Source organism: Pinus tabuliformis, chromosome 5_1 (genome assembly GCF_031772625.1).
Source record: "Pinus tabuliformis cultivar Carrire ecotype Pingquan chromosome 5_1, CPIR1, whole genome shotgun sequence".
Classification (NCBI taxonomy): domain Eukaryota; kingdom Viridiplantae; phylum Streptophyta; class Pinopsida; order Pinales; family Pinaceae; genus Pinus; species Pinus tabuliformis.
In genome coordinates, this window is record NC_142305.1 from 361271576 (window position 1) to 361297119 (window position 25544).

Here is a 25544-nt window from a genome sequence, read left to right on the forward strand (position 1 = left end):
CCATCCTGACCTTGCCCATGCTTTCCTTCCATTCCAACCGCTCCTGCACAACCAAACCCTAATCAAAAGCATCATCACAATAAACCCAACCACTCGATGATAAAATACAAAAAAATGTCTTTTCAGATGCAAGTAGCTTAGATGCATGTATTTCAGTTCACTACAAGTAATGGCATTCTTGGTAGTAGTTTCATTCACAGTTCTGCATTGTAAGGGTCTAGCTAGTCAAATTAGGGTTTACTAGGGTTTTCATGCTTTATTAGCTTTCAGTTTCTTTCTGCAATTAGACTAGTCTCCTTTGAGTTAGCTTTCATCCATCATTCATAAAGCTTCTTCTGTGAGCATATAGAAGTTGGCTTGAGCCCTAGCGGACTTGTGCCAGCTGACCAAGTGACAGCTGCGACAAGAGCTAGTACTTGTGCATACAGCACCGTCACTTCCAAGTTTGTACGAACTACCGGGTTGATAAAATTAGAGATAGGAAGCTCCAGGAGTTGTAGCATTATTGCTACAATACTGGAGCCCACCATTTTTTTGGCGCCGTTGCCGGGGAAGCGTCAGAGTATTAGTAATTGTTGCTTTTCTTCTACTTTCTTACTCTTGCCTTCTGCTAAGTAGTTTACTTCATTTCCATTCTGCAAAAGTAGCATAGAGATTTCCTGCTTTCATAGATTAGCATTTCCTGCTTTCATAGATTAGCATTTCCTTTCTGCAAGCATAGACTAGCATTTCCGTTCTTGCAATTTCCTTTGAGCAAAGTAGATTAGTTCTTTCCTGCTTTCAGTTTAATTTCGCATCTTTCATAGTTAGTTGTAGATCAATCTGCCTCAGTTTTGCAGGTACCAAAAGAAAAGCAAAGCAAAAGCAATCAAAAGAAAAATAAAGTCTTTTCCATTTCATGCCTCGTAGGAACCGAGATAGATCAGGCAAATTCCTACCAAACACCCCCACCACATCACTGAGTCACCCTTCTCTCTTCTTTGGTGACAGTGACCCAGAGGAACCTATAGGTGAACATCCTGAGATATCCAAAGACCCTATAGTAGAAGAAGAGTTAGAGACCACTCCATCTGAAGCTATGGCTGACAATAGAAGAGAAGATGAGAGAATAGAAGGTGCCTTTCCCATCCGAGAGACCAATGGAGAGATGAAAATGAAGAACATTAGCCCCTCCGCCTTACCTCACTTCCATGGGCTGACCACTGAAGATCCGGATACCTTCCTGTTTGAGTTTGCTGTCCTTTGTAGAACCTATGACTATACTGAAGATGAGCAAAAGTTGAAACTTTTCCCTTCCACTCTTAAAGATGCAGCACTATGCTGGTTCATGGGCTTACCTGGGAATAGTATCACCACTTGGGCTCAGATGCAGCAGGCTTTCAATACCAAGTACCGGGATTACTCTAGGTCCAAGGAAACAAAGGGGGAAATCTTTTGGATGTCCATGGGAAATGATGAGTCCTTAGAGGATTATGAGGAGAGGTTCCAACTAAGCTATAAGCGGGCCAGGTGCACACTTGACCCTGAATCCCTCAAGTTGGTCCTGCTCCGAGGAGTCCCTGAAGACCTCTTAGATACCCTTCACATGTTAGCTGGGGGGACATTTACCAACTGCCTTATGAGGACATCAAGACTGTGTTTAGAAACCACTCCAGGGCAGCTCGGAAACGAGGTAGAGGAAACCACCTCTCAACTAGTGTCCCTTTCTCCAAACATGAGCTTGCAAATCAATTAGAAGATCTTAAGAGTGAGGTGAGACAAACCATTGCCATGCAGCTTGACACATTCAGGATTCAGCAAAAGAAAGAAGAGGCTGAGAGAGCCTTGGCTGTCTTCTGCCCTAAGTGCACAAGGAGGCACCCTAAGAACGAATGTCCATTGCATTCGGTTGAAGTGTGTTTCGTTTGTGAGGAGGACCATCCCACAAATCAGTGTCCAACCTTACCTGGGTTTAAAGCCATGTACCAAGGGACAGAAGCTCCCACAGAGCCTCTCTATTACCTCAACCAAAGGAGGCCACAGGGATCTAGACCTTATCAGCAGGGGATGCAAGGGGCATCTCAAGCTTATTACAGCCCCAACCAATCGACTCCTATGCCTTCCTGGGGTCCCCCTGCTCATCCTTCATGGTCCATGCCTCCTCCATGGTCTTATCCACCTCAGTACCCCACTCAACCTACTTCTCCTTCATATCACTCACATGCCCAGCCGCAGCCTCAATGGAATGCACCTCAGTCGGGGTGGAGGCCCCAATACAACACTCCTCCTGCCATCTTGCCTCCACCACCAGTTCAACCTCAGCCATTACCTCCTGCTCCTCCAAGGCAACCTCAAATGCCTACTCAACCGAACCCGAACCCCAACAATAGACAGGCCCAGCAGGTATACACTGGGGAAACCTCATGCCCTACCTATGCTGTGGAGATCCAGGAGGTCAATCTTCGATCTGGAAAGACTCTACCAGATCGCCAACCTCCTCCCCCAGAGGATGAGGAAGATAAACAGGAAAGTGAACCAAAGGCTATTCCACCCTTTCCTGAGAGACTAACAGCCACCACACAACCCAACCCAGAGGAGGATGAGCTTCTGGGTGAGCTCAAGCAGTTGTGTGTAAAAATACCACTTCTCCAAGCCATCAAGGATGTGCCAATATACAACAAGCTGGTTAAGGAGAAGTGTTTCAAACACCCAGGCAGACGGAAGAAAGATGCCTCAACTATCAATGTCATAGGACAACTGTCTGACCTTATGTTAGGTCAAGTCATCTGCCCAAAGTACCTAGATCCTGGAAGTCCTGTAGTAGATGTTCACATCAATGGCACCATTATACATCACACCTTGATTGATTTGGGGGCTACCATTAATGTGATGACCAGGGATACCATGCTTAAGCTTAATCTTCAGGGTTCCTTGAGGAAGACCTCGACAGTACTGCAATTAGCAGATCACTCCACCGTGACTCCCGAAGGGATTGTGGAGGATGTCTTGGTCTCTATTGACTCTTGGGAATACCCTACAGACTTCCTGGTTCTGCAACCAAAGGCCAAGCTTACTGGATATCCTCTCATTTTGGGAAGGCCTTGGTTAGCTACTGCAGATGCTTACATAAGTTGTCGTGTAGGAAACATGACCATCAAAAATGGTCCCATGTCCAAGCAGCTAGTCCTATACCCTCCTGACCAACCCTCCTTGGAGCATGACTTACCACTCTGGTTGGAAGAAGGAGAGGAAGACGAGGTGTACTCAGCACCTCTGTGCACCTTAGATACCACTAGAAGAGACCCCCCAACCGAGGATTACTTGATCGAGACCTTGATCCAGAATCCACCTTCCAGTACATTACCCTTAGAAAAATTGGTGGAGGATGCCCAAGCTAGCACCTTAGTGGATCTTTGTACAACCAACCCTGTTACTCCCAGAGTCAAGAATGTGGAGTTCGGGCCTGAGAAAGCATTGAAGATCAGCTCCTCCTTATCTCCTTCCCAGGAAAAGGAGCTGTGTAGTCTGTTGGCCAATCACTTAGATGCTTTTGCTTGGAGCTATAAGGAAATGAAAGGAGTCCATCCTTCGGTCTATACCCATCATATATACATCAAAGAGGACTGTAAACCAGTTAGGCAACCCCAGAGGAGAATGAATCCAACCCTTAAGGACATTGTCAAGGAAGAATTGCAAAAACTGTTGGATGCCAGATTCATCTACCCCATCTCAGATAGTGAATGGGTGTCCCCTCTAGTGTAGGTTCCCAAGAAAAATGGGAAATGGAGAATCTGTGTGGACTACCGAGAACTGAACAAAGCTACCAAGAAGGACCATTTCCCTCTACCTTTCATAGATCAAGTGTTGGATGGACTGGCAGGAAAGAAGTTCTTCTCTTTCCTGGATGGGTTTAGCGGGTATAACCAAATCCAAATCAGCCCGGAAGACCAAGATAAGACCACCTTCACTTGTCCTTGGGGTACCTTTGCCTATCGAGTCCTTCCCTTTGGGCTATGCAATGCTCCTGCTACCTTTCAGAGAGCTGTTTTGAGTATCTTCTCGGAGCTGGTCCATGATGTAGTAGAAATCTATATGGATGACTTTACTCCTTATGGGGCCAACTTCCAGGAAGCATTGTCCAACTTGGGAAAAGTCCTAACCAAATGCACCGAGATGAACTTGTCCCTTAGTCCTGAAAAATGTGAATTCCTAATGACTGAAGGGACCGTGCTAGGCCATACCATTTATTGCCAAGGATTGCAGGTGGATCCTAACAAAATTTCTCTCATCAAGAGGGTTCCACCTCCTCAAAAGGTTAGGGATGTCCGGAGTTTCTTGGGATTAGCAGGATACTACCGGAGATTCATTAAAGATTTCAGCAAGCTAGCCTCGCCATTGTTTGGCATGTTGGCAAAAGATGTGGAGTTTAATTGGACTGACGATTGTCAGAGGGCTTTAAATGAGTTAAAGGACAAGTTGGTGTCAGCCCCAATCCTGAGAGGTCCAAACTGGGCCCTACCTTTCCACATCCACACTGATGCCTCGAACAAAGCCATAGGTGCAGCTTTAGGACAAGTTGAGCAAAAACTTCCATATGCCATTTACTTTGTTAGCAAAAACTTGTCCAAAGCTGAGCTGAATTACACTGTAACCGAGAAAGAATTCTTGGCTGTGGTCCATGCATTGAACAAGTTCTGACATTATATTACTGGTTACCAGACCTTTGTACATACTGACCATGCTGCTATTAGATATTTAATGAATAAACCAGATGTGAATGCTAGTATTATTAGATGGTTACTTTTATTGCAGCAGTTTGATTTGACCATTGTTGACAAACCAGGTAGAGAAAATGTTGTTGCTGACTTTTTATCTAGATTGGATTTGTCTGCAGATGAGGATGGAACAGTGGATGACCAGACGCCTGATGAACATCTGTTTGCTATTTCAGTACTCTCTCCATGGTTTGCTGATATAGCAAACTATCTTGTTTCAGCACAGTTCCCTCCACACCTATCTTCCAAAGAGAAGAGCAGAATCATCAGAAAAAGTGCCTCATTTACTTGGATCGGGGGCAATCTGTTCAAGCTTGGCCCCGATCAGATCTTAAGGCGTTGTGTAAGGGAGGAGGAAGTCTTTGATATCCTCCTCACTTGTCATGATGGGCCTTGTGGAGGACATTTTGCAGCAAAGAGAACTGCCTTCAAAATCCTGCAGGTAGGCTACTATTGGCCCACACTTCATCAAGATGTCAGAAGATATGTCAGTCAGTGTGACCAATGCCAAAGAATGGGGAAACCGACCCAAAGGGATGAGATGCCTCTCCAACCTCAAGTGACTCTTGAGCCATTTGAGAAGTGGGGCATGGACTTTGTGGGCCCAATCAACCGCTCTTCAAGGCAAAGGACTTACATCATTGTGTGTACTAACTATTTGACCAAGTGGGCAGAGACCAAAGCAATCAAAGCAGCAAGATAAGAAAAGGTGGCCGAGTTCCTAAGAGAAAACATCTTCTACAAGTTTGGCTATCCAAGAGAGCTGGTCACCGATCAAGGGAGCCAGTTCACCTCTAACCTGGTTGAAGATCTCCTGGCTCATCACAAGATCAAGCATAGGACTTCCACCCCTTATCACCCTCAAGCAAATGGGCAGGTGGAAGTCACCAATAGAGCATTAGAAGGGATCTTGACTAAAGTGGTGAGTAGCAGCAGAAAGGACTGGGCAGATCGCCTGGTTGAAGCCACATGGGCTTACAACACCACTTGGAAGACCACCACCGGCTTCACACCGTATGAGCTGGTCTATGGGAAGAGAGCTTTGCTGTCGATTAAGTTTGAATACAACACTTTGAGGATGGCAGCTCAGCTGGACCTAGATCTCAGCCATGCACAACAAGAAAGGCTACTGCAGCTGAATGGCCTGGATGAGCACCGAATGCAGGCCCTCCTTCACTCAGAAGTGGTTCAACTTCAGAGAAAGGTGTGGCATGACCAACATCTCCATGACAAGCAATTTCAGCCGGGAGATTGGGCTTTGTTGTATGACTCCAGATACAAAGATTTCAAGGGGAAGCTGAGAACCAGATGGCTAGGACCATATGCAGTGGAGAATTGCCATGACAATGGATCTGTCCTCATTCGAACCATTGATCAGGAAGCCATTCCCATGCTTGTCAATGGGCATCGATTGAAGATCTACAGGAGACCTCTCTCAAGACAAGAGTTCATCAAAACTATGGAGAAATCTGTATTGGTCATAGAGAAGGGTTCTGCCTCTGCTTTTGGCATACCCTGAGGGATATGAAAAAAAAAAAAAAAAAAAAGAGGAAAAAATAAAGATCCTTGGGTGAAAACCTCTCTGAGGTGCCCAAGGCAGGTGGTAGGGGTGAAAACCTCATTGAGGCGCCCCTATTGTCTTTCAAAAAAAAAAAAAAAGAGAAAAGGTGAAAAAGATCCTTGAGTGAAAACCTCTCTGAGGCACTCAGGGCAGATGGCACGGGTGAAAACCTCTTTGAGGCGCCCCTGTTATCTTTCAAAAAAAAAAAAAAAAAGAAAAAAAAACAATAAGCAAAATATGGTAAAATTGCATGCAGGTTGCAGATGTTCTATGGAGGAGAGGAAGCCCTCTAACTCAAAGCCAAGGGTCCTTATCATGCTGTCAAGGAACCTCACCAGCACCTCCTCCAAGAGTACCCATGTTTTTTCAAGGTATGTGCAATTTTATCATGGTTTGAATCTTCTACAAGAAGATGTTGTCTTTCTACAGGAAGATGTAGTCTTTCTACAGGAAGGCACGGATTTTCTACAGGAAAGTACAGACTTTCTACAGGAAGGCCGAACTTCCTACAGGAAGCTCTGTGTTCTACAGGAAACTTCCTGTAGGAGTTTTGGACGGCCATAATTCATCTTGAAAGGAGATTTAGCGACTATGGATTGGTTTGGATGCATGCAAGCCTCTGTTGGCACCCTTGCACATTGATGTCACCTTGCTCCACCATCCTTGTCGACATGCGACCAAGTCCCTGCACCAACAAAGAAGATCGATGAGTTCTCGCGGGAAAGCCATTTTCAAAGTTGAACAAATGCTGGGATCTCATACCGCAGGCATCAAGAGCTCCGGGAACGTGATTGAAAGGCCAGAACCTCCATCGTGCAGCATGCACCTAAGGAGAAAGAACTGTTACGAGACACCTGCGGGAATCCTGTAATAGTTCAACCTGCTCGAGTGGATACCATTCACAGCACCGCCATCTGAAATAAAACGCGGGTGCATGCAAACAAAACATCCACTCCATCGTTGGCAGCCTGTAACCACGAGCCTCAGGGTCTGTGTAAGTCGCATGCAGCAGGTAGATCCACTCACCATCGTCCAAGAACTGGAAAAATCGTGTGCAGCCACGCAGGTAAGTGTCTCAACCCTTCCTTCCATCAAATCGCATGAATTTTACTTTGAAATTGTTTGCATAGCGTAAAATTTAATGGTTGAGCGGCCGTATGGCCCGTCGACTGGCCACGTCGGCTAGCTAAAGTGTAATTGGATGTTTTGGTGGCAGCCACGACAAAGAGAATGAACAGCACGCACGTGAGAACACTCTCGTCAGAAGCATGAGTTTAACAGGAAAAGGCGGTGGCAAATCTGTGGGAATGGATGCGGTAGCAAGTGAGTACGCAGGTGGATGATGGATGACGTCGCCCAACGGTCCGGCGGGGACAGCTCATCCCCCGCACCACGGATTGCGCCGATTCAAAATCTAATCGGCTAGATCATGCGCATGCATTTATCATCCAACACTTCAAACTCGAGTGGCTATTCTGATCTCCTTTGCACTTTGATACGCCGAGCTGTTGGCTACCAGAACGCCGGTAAAGCACACCTCGAGCGCGGGCCAACTACAGTCCTCCCCGAGAATTGTGCACTGCTTCTACAGGAACGCAGTTCTACAGGAACGCAGTTCTACAGGAATGCAGTCTACAGGAACGCAGTCTCTACATGAACGCAGTCTTCTACAGGGAAGCGGGTGCCTCACGAAAAAGGTGGCCAATTAAAGAGGTAACCCTGAACTCTTCATGCAACTGGTTAGTAGTAGTGGCAAGACCATCGTCCACAGTCGGGTCATAAAGATATTGGTGGAATTGTTGTTTGCTGTGCCTATGCTGTCGTTCTACAGGATGTCAGTTTAGGTAGACTGTGTTGAATTTTGTGGATTATATGCATGCTCTGCCTTAATAGACCAAATCTCTTTTGCATTTGCCACCTTTAATTAAAACAACCGTGTTCATCATGCTGGGTGGGTTTATAAGACGGGAACCCACTGATTCAACCAAACTAAGGGAAAACCTGGCAGTGGTAGAGCTCTTCACCAGAGCACAATGGATGCCTTTTTGTGATAAGCTGCAGGGTTACGATGATGAAGTGGCCGAAGAATTCTTGCAGGCTCTGAAGCCTAAATCCCAGACACTGGCCACAGTAAACTTTAGAGGTCTAAGCCTCAAGCTCACCCCAGAACATATCAGTCGGATCACAAAACTTCCTATGGGTTGTCGTGGTATAAGGAAGAAAGGAAGTTGAGCCAGCAGGCAAAGAAAGAATTCTTTCCACCTGAGGAAGAATTCTCGGAGGACAAAAATGGGGTGTGAAGAACGAGCTGTTGCCACCTTGGAATGAAATCAGTTTGCAAATCATGAAATATATTACTTGTGAAGGTCGTTTCAGCATCGTGTATGCATATCACTTTTGGCTGCTCACTAAGTTGAGGCACCGAATTGACCTTTCTGTAGAATAAAAACTGAGCATCCCTTATTACCTCCTGCAGTCTCTAATGGAGTGTGCTACAAAGCTGAAAGAGGGAATACCAGATCAGATAGCCCACCATGGGTTGATCAAGCTTCTTGTGGAGGATGCATTGCATTCATATAAGGTTCCCGTCTCATGGGAATCCTTCCGGAATTTGACAAAAGATGGGGACATTAAGATGTTGATAGAAGAAACGGGTTCCTCCAGCAGTGAGGAACAAGAAGCAGTGGCCGAGGGACAGAGAGAAGAAGGCTAAGAGACCCCGACAACAGTACAAAAGAAAGAACAAAGGAAGAAGCATGAGGAAAAGGAGGACAAAGAAAAAGGTGGCACACCAATCCTGTCAGCAAGGGAAAAGAGGATGAAGAGCAGAATGGACAAAGCTGAGGTGGTCCACGTCAGCCCAAGTACCTCAACAGCACCTGCAACCAAAGCAAAAAGTAAAACTCAGGCAGGCAAGCAAGCGGAGGCGGAGACACCTGTGTCTACAGGAAAGCAGAAACAGGCTTCTACAGGAAGCCCGAAGATCAGTGAGAAACAGGCTTCTACAGGAAGCCCGAAAACAAAAACAAAGGCTTCTACAGGAAGCCCGAAGATCATTGAGAAGCAGGCTTCTACAGGAAGCCCAAAAGCAAAGACCAAGGCTTCTACAGGAAGCCCGAAAATCGTTGGGAAACAGGCTTCTATAGGAAGCCCGAAAACAGAGACAAAGGCTTCTACAGGAAGCCCGAAATTGCAGAAACAGGCTTCTACAGGAAGCCCCGAAAAGGTGAAACCCAAGGAGAGAAAGGTGGATATTCTGGCACGGGAGGCAGCAACTGTATTAGCTGGCCTCAGCATGCCACCTAAGCCAAAAGGAAAGAGGAAGAGGGAGACCCCTCTATACTTTAAGGCTCGAAGAAGTGTTAGGATAAAAACGGGCAAGCCACAGGCCCAATCCAGCAGCCTGATCGTCATCGAAGATACACCTGCTTCTCCCAAAGAAAATTCACCCTCCAGGATCACAGTCACCTACAAGAAGGGGAGTCCAAAGAAAAATACGTGGCAAGAAAGGTTAGACTTGTTGACTGAACAAACGCGGCTATAGGAAGCTGAAAATGTTCTACAGGATACTCTGGCCCGGCTACAGGAAACGAAAAAGAAGGAAGGGGAAGGACCCTCATCACCACCAAGGGAGGGTGAGGTAGAACCGCCTGAATAGATAGAAAGATAACATATACCAGAACCTAGCCCTTCACCTAATCTGAATTCATACTACACCTTTTTAGAAGCGGGCAAAATCATACCGCAGAAATTTACTGTGCCTCTATTTTTTGAACTAGAGAAAGAAAGAGTCTGTTCCCACACATGGATGCAGATCACCAAATCAAAGGGTGTGGCAGACATAGGGCCTTTACAAGAGCAACTCAAGGAGGTCAGGAGCGAATTCACCATGGCTAAACATGTGGCTAATTGCCAACGTGTGCTTCTACAGGAAGAAAATCAGAAACTGAGATTGCAGCTACAGGAACTAAAGGCAGGGGCAGGAACATCCTCCAAGGATATCACAAATGAACAACAAGACAAAAAGGAGCTGACCACCAGCCTTGAAGGGCCAATGCCACTTCTACAGGAAGCAGAACAACAAACAAAAATTGAAGTGCAAGCCCTAAGAGAACAGCTGCAACAAAAGGAAGCACAATTGGCCTGCATGGCCAGTTGGGCCATGGAGGCAATTCAGTGCAGAACACCTGCAAAATCCTATGGATTGTTCTTAAAATATCAATGGTTTCAGTTCCAAATAAACACCTTGGCACAAAGAGGTATTTCACATATCCAAAACCCACAACAATTTTCTGAATTGTGCAGTACTAGTTCGTCTGAGGACAAAGCCAAATTAGCAGAGTTTTACCTCCACAATTTGGCTTTGCCTAATGAAGTCTCCTGGGATCCCAATGTTGCCTTGGGTGATATGCAATTGATGGCGTTCGCCTCATGGTTAAACCATGAGGATCAGAGAGCAGCTGAAGCAAAATCGGTTATGAACCGAGAAGTGAGTGAACCACTGTTCATTCGACCAGAACTAGAGGACGCGGTGGCACTCATCTCAGCCCACCAACAGTTGGCTACAGATCCCACAGCTTCCTTGAGATTTATGGACCAACAGGCCCAAGCCATAGCCCACTTTGAAGACATGGAAAGGTTGTTGGGAGAAAGTGTTGCCCAAGCATGTGCACGCAGATGGAATACTCTGGCACACAGCTTGAAAATCAGAGAGTACCATACCCCCATTCGGATGAGGGAAGCTTTGCCAAGGGTTGAGCTTTGCAAGAAATCCATGGAAAGCCTCCAGGCCAGCTGGATTGGCCTTAAACTCAGCCCACCTCTACTGCTAGGACTAACTAAAGGCAATACAGAGGAAGATGACAGTCAACAATGGGAAGAGGTGAACAGGAAAGCAGGGTTTCATATCCACAGAGAAGACACCACCACAGAGCCTTGGGATGCAAGGGAAGCAGTGAAAGCAATGAAGGATGAAGATTTGGACTAAGTTGCTCAAGGATGAGCAAATAGTTTAGCTGGGGGGTGATGATGAGCCCCAATTTTTGGTATAATTTGGGCTCATTTGGCCTACTTGCTCTGCTCAAACCATTCATTTTTTATTGCTTATGCATTCATTTCTTAGTTTATTCGTGTTGTTTGTAGGAAGAAGGGTAGGCATTCTATCTACGTGACTAATGCATGATGCTTTCAGGTTTTTGGCATTAAAAGGGAGAAAAGACCACGAGAAAGGAGACAAGGAGACAATGAGGTGGCACTGCTGGTTTTTAGAAGAGGATGTCCACGGTCTTGGGGACCTTCCTCGTGATTCCCACCATAGCTCCGAGCTCCAATCCTTCTCCCCACCGAGCTTAGAGGCAGCCAACTGTTCTACAGGAATAGCAGTTATAACTGTTCTACAGGAACAACAGTTATAATTGCCCTACAGGATCAGCAGTTTAAACTTCAGTTGGACAGCCGAGCTCCACAAATCAAGGACACCTGTTGGATGATCATTTTGCATAAATACTGAGGCCGTAGCCTTGGATAGAAGATTTTTTAACTTTTGTATTTCTCTTGTAATTTGGAAGTACAAGCTACAACTCGGTGTTTGTTCCTTTTGTAAGCCATTTTGGCATGTCATCAGACTTTCGTTTATGAATAAAGGCAGGCAGATTTTGATCTCATTCTGAGTTTCTAAGGGAGCTATAGCTCTCAGGTTAGGGCCCAACCTGAGAGCAATAGATCTCCTCGGTGTTGTAATGTTATTTGCATTTCGTTCCAGCACTTTGAGTTTTTACTTTGACATGCAATTTGAATTTACGGTCTGTTAATTTAGTCTTTTTCATGAGTTGAGATAGGATTAGTTTATGGTGATTTGCTTTCAGTTGCTTAGATTCGATAGGAGGATAGTTATAAATTATTGGAGCTCCAACAAAAGGTTGTTAAGGCTCACTGCCATCTCTGTTAGGGATTGGGGTGCAGTCCATAACCAACCACCAAAAAGAAACGCAGTTCTTCTCACTTCCATGCAAGCTGCAACATAGACATTTTCGTTGAAGATCCATCCATGCACTTTTGACACTGAACTATACTTCTACATTTCACTTCCATGCACGAGTTTCATTTCTTGGTTTTCCATTGTTGTTCATAGGTTTCATGGCACAGTTATCATAGGTTAATGAATTCTTGTTTTTGGTGCATAAGTCATTTGTTTCATTTACGCTGCTCCATATCATTCCACTTTCTTCTTCTTCTTCTTGATCTCTCCTCAAGTCACCCATTCGGCCTCTGTCCAGCTCATTTACCCTCCAACTCATCTATTGCCACGTAGCTTCATTTACTTAACCTTTCGTTGAACCCATCCTTCCAAGCCATCAAACCACTACATGCACTCTTCCTCCATCTGATTTCTCTGCTCCTGAGCCATCACTAGCTCCATCTCCATCTCACCTATCCTTCCACACCACTCCAACACTTCACCATCTCCCAAAACCTCCACGGCCAAACATCCTGTAGAATTGCACAGACTTCCTGTAGAAATCCCTGAGTTTCCTGTAGGATACCCTGCAGACTTCCTGTAGAAGCCTGCAAACTCGGTTGCTGAGCATCCGAACGTGGTACACTTCTATGGACTGATGCTAGAGACCCTCTCGGACCTCCCCTAGCCATCCTGACCTTGCCCATGCTTTCCTTCCGTTCCAACCGCTCCTGCACAACCAAACCCTAATCAAAAGCATCATCACAATAAACCCAACCACTCGATGAAAAAATACAAAAACATGTCTTTTCAGATGCAAGTAGCTTAGATGCATGTATTTCAGTTCACTGCAAGTAATGGCATTCTTGGTAGTAGTTTCATTCACAGTTCTGCATTGTAAGGGTCTAGCTAGTCAAATTAGGGTGTACTAGGGTTTTCATGCTTTATTAGCTTTCAGTTTCTTTCTGCAATTAGACTAGTCTCCTTTGAGTTAGCTTTCATCCATCATTCATAAAGCTTCTTCTGTGAGCATATAGAAGTTGGCTTGAGCCCTAGCGGACTTGTGCCAGCTGACCAAGTGACAACTGCGACAAGAGCTAGTACTTGTGCATACAACACCGTCGCTTCCAAGTTTGTACGAACTACCGGGTTCATAAAATTAGAGATAGGAAGCTCCAGGAGTTGTAGCATTACTGCTACAATACTGGAGCCCACCACTACCCATGGTCCATGGACCATGGGATTGTATAAAAAGAGCTAAGCTCTAAGTAGTTTAGGAGTCAGCCGATGATGAAGAAGTCTAAGAGAGTCATAGCTATTAGGTAAGAAGTCTAAGTTTCAGTTCATAGCATAGGTAGAGGCTTTGCAGGTGAGTGCACAGAGGCCTAGGGTAGAAGTCTATAGCGGTGTGCGTAGGGCAGATAGAGTTTGTAATTACTTGGAAATATCAATAAAGAAGAGTATTCTATAATTCTTTGTTTTTGTTTCTGATTAATGAACATTATCATTTTATGTATGAATTCCCTTTTTAATGCTTATATGATACTCGAATGAATTAAATTACACTGGATAACTGAACGCAATTAAGGATATCTATTTACACAGTACTAATCATGACTATCTAATGAGATAAGTAAGAAACTTATACTAGTTTAGGAATCTGCACGGAACACTTCCTTAGGAGTGCGGAAGAGTCTAGATCAAGGGTTAGGGCTACGTGAAGGTCAGCCATATCCTTTCGTGAAGGTATTGAAGGACAGAATAGAGGGCTCATCTGGCAAGTTGTAGAGTGAAGTGACCTCCGTGAAGGTAGGAATAAAGGGAATAAAATGACATCACGACCATCTTAGGGTGTAGAAACTTCGTTCCAGCATTCTGCCATACTGCCTCGGGTGATAATTCAGTCTGTGCTCTGTGGGTTGATGTCGAAAGGGCCAATAGTGTAGGGATTTGTTTAGATAATTAACATTGAACCTGGGTTAGGTCCCCTCAAGCCAATAGAAATTCCACTATCTAAAGATGTATCATTGTTGAAGGTGCCTCCACTTTTGTGATGCATGCCATTGTTTGGAAGAAACTTGGATCCCCTAACCTATCCACATCCACCATCACTATTCGGGCGTGGTATGGTCATCCTTCACAACCACTTGGATAATATCACAACTACCCAGTCACAGTTGTCAGCAAGACAATCTATATTGACATTGAAGTCATTCATGCTTCCCTAGACTATAACCTACTTTTTTTTGCAGTTATACATATGCCATGTCATCCATCACATCTGTGCTCCACCGTAAAGTCAAACATTTCCTCAATGGCTGGTAATACGAATGTTTCATCCTTCACGAATGTCTCTCCAGGAGTCTTCAAAGATTACACTTTTCATGGTGCTTACTATGGTCCAACACCTACCCCTTCTAAGCTTATCTTGTCTAGTGTTTGCATTCTCCAAGCATTGCGGGCCACCCACAAACAGTCTAGTATGCCTTCGAAGCAAAGCACACTTCCACAACCTGTTGTTCATAAATCAACCCAGCCTTCTGGTATTACCCCTCAAGGACCATTTCCTTCAGCTGGTGTCTCTCCTATTCCATTTCTACTTGCAAGCGTTTTCCCATGCCTTAACCATCTCAGATTAGTTCCTCTAGGCCATTATCATTCTGGTCACGTACAATTCTTATTTCCACCTCCTGGAGTTTATTCTACACTTTTCATGGCTATGTTGAGTCTACCCAACATTACCTTGGGGATCCCAGTTCGGTACATCGATCCTCCCATAAATACTCCATCCAATCAACTTAAGCCTTACACTACTTTGAACCCAGGCCAACCTATTGTTCCTACCGCTGCCTTTCTCTTAGTTCCACAAAAACCTCAACATGTGCCTACGCTTGTTGCAAAAGCATCTAGCGAGGGTGGAAAGGTCCAAAAAAGGGGAATTAAGGACAAGGCTCCCCCAGCAACTCCAACTCGTCGTAAGCCACCAAAGAATATTCCTCCTTGTTCTTTGTGAGATGTTGTGGGTCATGCCACCAATAATTATCCTTAACTCCCTTATTTTGAGTATGTCGTCATTGATACCTTCCTTGATTCTAACAATCCTTAGGTCCATGTCACCTTACCTGAGTCATCAAAGAAGAAAGGATCGTTACGCACAAATCACTCATTGTTTTGTGTGATAATTGTGGCCACTATTCTCATCATTTTCCCCATCATGCAAAAAGGATCTGAACATGAATATAGTGCTCTGAAGTGGAATCACAACAAGAGATGACAAGGTGAAGCAACCAGAAGACAATACATGGGTTCGCAAAGCTCCAACAAAGGAAATTGTGTTTGATTTTGAGAACACATGTGAAACTTTCATGGAATTGAAGAAGAGCTTCGTTGAGGCCTCCACCTTAGGAAGTAAGGATAAGCCTGATCAAGAGATGGACCCTTCTATGCTTACAACCTTCCTAAAGATTTGTATGAAGTTATTGCGTGATAGTAAGGCTCTGAGGGGCTTACAAGAGATTATAAATAGATGCGTCAGAAACACCACGAGTGAACTACGCGTAGTGCGAAAGATTGGCAAGCATAAAATAAGAACGAGGCAAGAGATGATATTGATCGCATAGATAGGAGAGTGTGAAATGGATCAGGTTATTATGGAGTTGGGATCAGATGCAAACGTCCTACCAAAGTAGACTTACGAATGAATGGGGAGACCTATGCTACAATGGTCTCTAATTCAGCTCGGGATGGTGAACCAATAGAATATCATCCCCATGGGGCAGCTACAGAGGGTGACTGTAGATATTAACGGTGCGAGTGCACTAGATGATTTTGAAGTAATAGAAATTATGGATGATAACAACCCTTATCCTGTGCTCCTTGCAACTGATTGGGCTACTAATATGAATGGGCTAATCAACCTAAAGAAGAAAAAGAAGATATTTGAGATGAAATCACTCTGCGTAATAGTACCCCTAGATCCTACTGAAGGATCACGCTATACTGAATGAGTCCACGATTATGAGAGTGATGATGATCTAGACTGTATCTATAAGATAACAACACGAGACCAAGATTGGTTGAATCCCACTGTGAATGGATGAATTACATGGGATCATGAGAGTTCCTACAGCTCAGACTCTGATGAAGAGTTAGAGCGCTAGCAGAATCGGTTACATGAGGTAACTACACTGAGTTGCAACATGATGACCCAGTCGCTGTGCTGTGTGTCGTCAGAGGTAAGAAATATGCTTACTTACGATGACCTAAATGATGTAGATATCTTTCTGGATGCATTTGGGAGGGAGGTACCAGAAAAGCAGTTCTTCCAAGCATTGGACTGGGCACTATGTGCTACGCCTGCAAGATGGTGGGGTATGCACAAGGGAAGATTTGATGATTGGCGAGAATGTAGAAGAATGTTGAGAAATTGATTTGGGATGCTGAAGATGTGAATGGTAGGTAAGTATGATGAGAGGGGGAGAAGAACTATTCCAAGGTAGTGAAGAACTATTCGACCACCAAGCGCGAAGGGTTAGCTATGGTATATGCACTCCAGAAGTTTAGGCACTACTTGCTAGGAGGCCATTTTAAGATGCACACAGATCATTCCACGCTAAAATACCTGGTCAGTAACCCTGTGTTGTGGGGTAGAATCTGCAGATGGTTGTTATTGTCCCACGAATATGATTTTGAAGTTATTGTGAAGCCTGGACAACTGAATGCAGGACCACACCATCTGTCGCACATCAAAATAGGGGAAGATCCCACTAATTTGGAGGAGGGATTTCCTGATGTGCAGCTATTTGTAGTGCGCATCATAGATGGTCATTTTGAGGATATAATACACTTCCTCACGACAAGAACTTCCTCGGAAGGATAGATTGTCCAGTAGAGGAAGCAATTAGTGGTGCGTGCAGTAGATTTCTTTATGGTAGTTGGGCATCTATACAAAATGGGGTCTGATGAGATATTGCAACGATATGTACCTAAGCTTGAAAGAAGTGGCATCCTCATGGACGCTCATGGAGACACCACAGGAGGAAACTAAGCAGGAATAGCAATTGCGCAGAAGATTCTACGTGTAGGGTTGTGGTGGCCAAACATCGATGAGGACTCAAAATCATATTGCAAAGCATTTGATGTATGTCAAAGAACTAGAAGACCATCGTGGAGGGATGAGATGCATTTCAATCCACATATGACATTGCAACCCTTTGAGAAATGGGCAATAGATTTTGTGGGACCCATTCAGCCCCAAGGAAAGACGGGACTGAGGTACATTATCACTGCGATAGAGCATTTAACTCATTCAGCGGAGGCACAACCTATGAAGGATTGCACAAGCGTGACCACTGCGAAGTTCCTCTTTAAGCATATATTAACATGATTTGGATGTCCAAAGGTCTTGATGAGTGCCTATGGTATGCACTTTCTGAATGAGACGATCAACACATTAAAAGAGGAATTTTAGGTATATCACTAGAAGAGTACACCTTATCACCCACACGTTAATGTGATGGTGGAAGCATTCAATAAAGTGCTCGAAGATGCGTTGACCAAGGTTTGCAATGATCAATGAAGTGATTGAGACCTATGCATACCTACAGTATTATGGGCTTATGGAATGACATGCAAGAAGTTGACTGGACAAACTCCCTTTAGGCTTGTCTATGGTGTTGAAGCAGTAATTCCTATGGAATATATTGTGCCTAGTCTGCATATAGTGGCACTCATAGGTATGATGGATTGTAGAGCCCTGGAGGAAAGGCTCACACAACTACATGAGCTTGAGGAAGACAGATTTCTGGCTGGATTTCACGAGCAAGTCCAAAAGCAACGCAAAAAGTCATGGCATGATCGACATATTGAGTTGTGCACGTTTAAGGTAAATGAAATGGCTTTGCTATATGATAGCAAGTTTGATAAATTTCCAGGGAAATTCAGAATGCACTGGTTAGGGCCTTATGTCATTAAGGATACTATGAAGGAGGAGCAGTATAGGTGGTTAAATTGAATGGAGATCCCTTCCTAGGCAAGGTGAATGGCAGTTGATTGAATCCATACACTGGTGGTGCAGCCATGTGACTAGATGAAGGTAGCACATTCTTAGTGTTTTAGGCAGGTGAAAGGAGGCACAAGACTATAAAATACACTACCTCGGTTGGGGAGCTTCATGATTGGAAGATTGTGTGAAGTAAGGAAGTGTCATAGGGTTCGCGGTAGCATGAAGGGAGCTGCACTACACAAGGAGAAATTGCACAGGTCGGGAGGAAAGTGACCGTTAAAGTCACTGTTCATTATTTGACGATTGAAATGCAGTGAAATGGAGCAGGTGGCCAGCATTTAAGATGTAATTTATGGCTCAAATGTTGGAAAATCTACTGCTAATCGAGCATTAATGAACCAAATTTGGGGGGAATGGACAGAATTGAATTCAAAATGCCCTATAAATTACTAGTGGTTGTCCAGTGAAAAACACTTGGAATTTTGAGAATTGAGTTGTTGAGCTCTCAGGCACACATGAATCATGAGCACTATGAGCTTCTGATAGCTAGAAAATTATTTGAGACATTGCCAAAGGAGACACAAGAATTCATACATAAAATCATGTTGGCACCCACAAAAGCTATAGATACTGAAGGAGAAGAATCAGTGTCAAAAGTTGAGATGGAGGCATAAGTAGTTGACCCAGAGGTCGCTGAGGTGCTTGCTGAAGTCCCTAAATCACTAAGAAAACTGAGACTGAAGCTGACCCCTACCAAAGATACCATGAAGGATAAGAAAGGCAAGCATCTTGCTATACGGTGCGTACATTGCCAAGGAGAAACCCACAAAAACCCATCGCACAAGAGAAAAGCAAGGCCATAAACTTGGAGCTGGAGGAGGAAGACATTGAAGACATCTGGATGGGCAATGAGGATGTGGAAGTTGAAGTGGAGGAAGTTGAAACCCAATGTGCAGACCCTATTACTCAGTTGCTGGAGTATGTCCCTCCATGCAAACCCTAGACCAAGGTTCCGTAGGACATCGATGACAGTAAGACTCCACTACAAACCCCTTTGCTGCCAAACGAAAATGCTTTTGACGGTCTTCGCTTGGCACAAGTGCTACTGCTAAAACTTGAAGATTTGGACTAGGTCAACCATGAGAATTTCCCACACCTGGCGACCAAGCAGCTAATGCACCACATCATTGATGCGAATATGGAAATGACCGCATTGAATCTACGGAGATGGGTCAAGGGAGTAGAAAAAACATGGTTGCTCAAGTTACTTTGGGTGTCGCACTACAACTGCACTCCAATGATAGTTTTGGTCATCAAGCAGCTGCCGTGCTTGGTGCATGATGGGTGTCTCTGGATGGAGGACCTGCCAACCATCACAGATATGTTGATTCACCAAATAACATGATCTCCATATACAAGAGTGAATCCGACCATGTTCTTTGGCAGAAAAGGTGGCAAGCAGGCTCTCGCAGAATAAATGAAAGAAAAATTTAAACTGGTAAATAAGCCACATGGATACGCTATATCCAGTATTTGTGACCTTGTTTTGAACGTTTCCACACATATCTTAGTGGGGAAGATAATAAGGAAGTGTCATGCCGATGAGGACACGCAGCGAGTCAGGGACAACAAGGTATTTTGGATCTTAAAGGAGATGAACATTTGGATGGCCATTAATCGCAAATCGTGATTTTCGCCTATGGTGTATGCCAACCTGTAGGGCTACGCCGAATTCAAAGCATACTTCCTTCTAGTATACATCAGGGCACGAAAGGACCCTACGCAGAAATGGTATGACTTGGAATATTTGGTAACAGATGATGCCATTGATGTAGTGCTTGATTAATGGTAGGTATAGTGGCACTCTACAATAGATTTGGCGGTGGGTGGAAGCAAGTTCACCACGTAGAAGAAAAAGGAGGAGGCCAAGCTTAAGATGACATAGCTGGCCAAAAAGAGGAAGAAGGATGTTTCTGATAAGGCTCAGGCAAAGCGCAAGGCCGCACAACGGACAGGGAAGAAGATAGGTGGGATAGAGTGAGGCTCTAACAAAGGCACGAGGTCGCCTTCACCTAGGACCGAGGAGGAAATAGATGAATAACAAGGCACAGACCATTAGGAGACATCCACCCGCATCAAGTTCCTTAGGGAGCTGGAGAAAGTAGGTTCCAGGAAGAAATCCAATCCGACCAAGACCTCACTAGACCCCATCACATTAACACAGGGCGATTTACATGATATCAATGACACAGTCAGGGATGTCACCATGGAGACCTTGCAACAATTTGAACAATAGCAGTAGATCATCCTCGGGCCTATCCAAACAATGTTTTAGGAGTTGCAGACCCATGTGTTGCAGGCTAACACGGTGTCTACCAGCCTATCTATCGACACTTCAGAGGCTTCCAATATGCTATGCGCGAAGGCCTCCAGGGCGATAGTGCTTCCTGATGGAGCACTAAACCACAAAAAATGATGCTGATAGGCCCACTGCCAGCGACCTAAAAGGATTAGGGTAGAACCTCGCAACACTCCCTCAAGAAGCGCTCCACCTCTTGCAGGATGGAGTAATTGTAGAACTGAGGGCCCGAGAGCACTGTGCCCTCCAGGTGATCAGTGAATAAAATATCAACAACGAGTAGATGGCCCTACAGAGAAATGTTTCCATCACCGTTGAGACAGAGGGGACCAATCAGAGCAAGTGGATTATATAGGTCGTTGATGAAGCATGCCAAATGGTCCAAGATCTGGCCATTCCAGAGGACAAGCTAGTTGAGGTATGCATCCGCAAGTTGGCCATAAGGATACACAAAACTCATACTGAGATGGCATGCATTTAGTTGGAGTTGAACCTGCAAATTACAGAGTCACAGTTAAGGGCCCAACCTTCAACTCTGCCAGAAGTGAAGGAACAATGGCCTACCACTGTCACAGAAACAATAGCGACGATGGACGTGTAGTAGCAGACACCATGCAATTTTTTGAACAATCATTTGAGGTCCTAACCAGCTTGCAGGAGTACCCCAATATACAGAGGCTAGAGATGGAAGTGCACGAGCTCGAACAGTGCTACGATGAGGTTAAAGGCATAATGAAAACCATTGCGCTAACACAGAGACTAGCCAGGCTGCAAGAGGTCAAGAAACTGAAGGAATAGGTGGATGTAGCGCTGTATAAGGAAGTAATGCTCAAGGAAAGACTAAAGCCCTGGCTAGATGAGGATTATGTAGTGACAGGGAATATCGAAGGCGACTTTACGACTCTATAGGAAACGCAACAAAAGCTTCAGGTTGACAACGCAGGAGTAGTGATCGAGCAGACAATGGAGGATGTGAAGTAGGTGGTGTTGGGTCATGAATACGACCATCTTTCTAACACTTATTTCATCCATTTTTACTTTTCTTTATCATGTTATTAATTACGGTTTATCATATAATTCTATTTTACAATGATTTATGCTCTTATGTAAAAATATTATTTCTTCTCCTTTATTTCTAATAAATTGATGATTATGCATGATTTTATCAACGATAGTCTTAATAAATTGGTTATAACATTATTCACCATTTTTAGCCAACAAGATAATTTCCAGATTGAAGATTTGACCATTAAAAGTGCCAACTCAGAAATTCGCTGGAATAAGAAGTGACAATTTTGCGGTTGAGATTCTGAGCAAATGAAAAAGAATTTGGAAAATCTAGAACATGGGTTTTGTCTAGAACAGACCCAATTAAATTTTCCAAAGAACGGTTTGCCCAAATTCGACTCGTATTGAAAGAAATGAGGGGTTCTTTGAGCACGCTTTTCTCAGATTTGTTGTTGCGGCCGTCCTCCAAATCTCAGCTACAAAGCCAAATTCGCCTTGCTCTTGTTGATCAATTGGTTAAACGCAAACCAATTTTGTAATATACGTCATGTTGTACTTATCTTTATTGTAACTTCTCTCTTATCTCTCTATTTAAATGAAAACAGAGATCAGAGATGAGGATGGCAGAGAGAATGGATAAGAGCTAAGAGAATGGAGAATTGAGGATTTAGAATTAGAGATTTAGAATTAAGAATTCATGATAGGATAGGAGGAAGAAAGGATTGTTTCATGCTGTAAGTCTCAAAGCTTCAGCTATTGTAATGATTTCAACATTTAATGATTAATACCTTATTTGGGAGTTGTTGTTCATTCTTTTCATCTGAAGTAACCCAGCAGCATCCGCTGGCAGCTAAGGGCCTAGCCTCTGGTGGAGTACGCTGCTGCTACTATATATTATATTTTTGGTTTATGTGTGGTTTTTCTTATCAGCTTTATTTGGTAATCTGGTATGTTCTATTATTTTACATCACAGCTCTGTCATGTAATCTCATTTTCTGAGACAGAAATATCATATTGATTTTGCAACGCATTTCTGTTTCTTTAAGTGCTGATATAAATGGTTTTTACCGGATACCGTTGCTGATCAATTATAGAATATCTATGTTGTAACATTTGACCATTGGTATTACTGAATTCATCTTGAAAATTATATTTCCTTATGATTGTTGAACTTATAAACGTTGTCGTTCCATTCTAGAAAGACAATCGTATTATTTATAAGACTGATAATTGGATTACTAGATCAGATTACCATTAAGGTGTGTTGTGTGTTATGTTGCTGTGTATTTCTGTTTGGCTTTCAAGCGCTGTTCTATATTTCATTTCTAATTAGTTGCCATTCTATTTCCGTTTGTTGTCCAGTTTTTTATTAGAGTAAAGGTTGTTATCTGATTCGTGTAGGATACGATTGCTATATTTATTTCCCCAGACTAAGGTTTTGTTATTCATTACAGATTGCTATTAATTTTGCTTTCCTGTTGTTCATTTTCATTAATTAGAGTTTGTTGTTTAGACTCCTTTAATTACAGTTTGCTGCTCATTTCCATTGGTTAATTGCAAGAGTTTTCTTTTAAAGAGTTTTCCTAATTTACTTTCAATGGCAGCTTTAGTTCAAATTCTATTTCCTTTTAATTTCTTTAATGCAGGGCTATCAACTGTAGAGAACATTGGTTATTGCTTCCTCATTCTCAGATTGATTGTCTTGTTCTAGTTTGATTTCAATTGTATCAATCTTTGAGTTTATGTTGTTGTAGTTAGATTTATTTTCAAGCATTCATTTACTTTTGTATTTTGGGCACTGTACTACATCTTTCATAACATTACTCTTGAGTAAATAGCCACCTCGGACTGAGTACACTCTTGGAATAAAAAGTCGTTCCTGGGTTGAAAATTAATGCGAAGGTAATTAGGAGTTAAAAAGACACCTTTTTATCGCTCCACATTTTGGCGCTGTTGCCGGGGAGAGTGTAGCCATTTTTAAACAGTAGTGTGCATCTGACGAGTGCTTGTTGGGAAAGAATTGGGTATTAAAAACGGAAGGTAAGAACCTGCATATAGGAGCATGTAAAAGCCCTGCTCCCCCACCCACTTTCCAACAGAATTGTTAAAGGACTTAGGGTAAATGTTTGAATTTTTGTGTGAATGACTTAATAAAAAAAAAATAGAAATTTTCAAAAAAACAAATCTCATGATTTCACTCAAGTGGTGATGTAAGCACCACCCATTTCACTAATCAATTGATGGGAACATTTGAAGAAGGAGCCTCAAAGAAAAACATGAAGAACATATTTTATTATGGTAAGAAATGACTCACATTTCTACTTTTGAATTTCCTATCAAAGATCTAGGAGGAGTGACACAAATGCACATAATTTCCCCATTGTCTCTACCAAATTTTCATGGCTTGACAAATGAATATCTAGATACATTCTTATTTGAGTTTGAAATATTTTGTAGAGGATATGATTATTGTACTAATGATCAAAGGTTGAAAGTGTTTCATCTTACTCCAAAAGGAGCAGCTCTCCGATGGTTCATGAGCCTAGGTGGGAATTGCATCCAAACATGGGAGGACATGAAGAACATATTCTTGAAGAAGTACCAAGACTATTGCAAGGCCAATGAAGATATTTTCAATACGATACAAGGGGAAGATGAAAGCTTGGAGGACTATGTATATCGATTTCATTACAACCTTCAAAAGTCAAAGCATAAGCATTTGGAGAAAGAAATCTTAAAGACACTCCTTAAAGGAATCAAAGATGAATTTTTAGAACTATTAAATCTTATAGGAAAAGGTGATGTTTTTTAGTTATCATATGATGATGTTTGTGAGTTGTGCATAAGGTATTCAAGAGGAATCTCCAAGGTTGGTAAGAATTCTAGAGATGTTTCTTCTTTCTTTTCCAAATCTACTACAAGAATAGGAGACATAAGAGCTGAAATCAATGTTTTATTTGAAAATTTTAAAGTTGATTTTTGTTAGAAAATTATATATTACGGAGCAATGGAACACATAAAATATTGCAGAAATATAAACACAGAAAACACACAAAACAAGAGAGACACAGATATATGTGGTTCACCCAGTTTGGGCTACGTCCACCCGGAACAACCAGTCCTTCCTTTCTATTATCCAGCAAAATGAAGAGACACAACCTACAGCAAATCCGTTGTAATATCCTCTGTTTTCTCTCACAGTCTCACCTCTCTGTTTCTCGGTCACTGAATACACATCTATCACACAGCCTCAAAATACAATACCCTCATGCAAAGAGAGGGGTTGCCTTCTAGGGAAAAAAACCCTAAACTAAACATAAGTTCTACTGTCAGATCATCCGCCTAATGAATGGCCCAGATTGACTAGAAATTACTATACCCTTGGACCCCCCTGCAGCGAATTTTTTACGGGCGGCGTTGCCGCCCCCATTTCGAACTGGGGTCCTATGTGGCGATACCTTTGAATATAAAAGATAATCAGGCTCCACACCCAACAGTCTCCCACTTGGAGACTGATTGTAGCAACTCCACCATTGCTCCATTTGTTGGACAATGACTCCTCTTTGGACCTGGTTGTTTCTCATCTTCATCGTCATCCTTGAAGACCAACTGAGATTGAGCATATTCTCAGTTTCTCCCTGGTTACAACTTTTGTTAGCATATCTGTAGGATTCTGGCTAGTGTGTATCTTTTCCAGCTTCAACTCTCCATCTTCCAACATTGATCGTATGAAATGGTACTTGAGCTGTATGTGTTTAGTCCTGGAATGAAATGCTGAGTTTTTTGCAAGATGAATGGCACTTTGGCTATCACTGTATAACGTGCCCATATCATGCTCCTTACCCAATTCACCCATAAACCTTTGTAACCAAATCATTTCTTTACTAGCCTCTGTAGCAGCA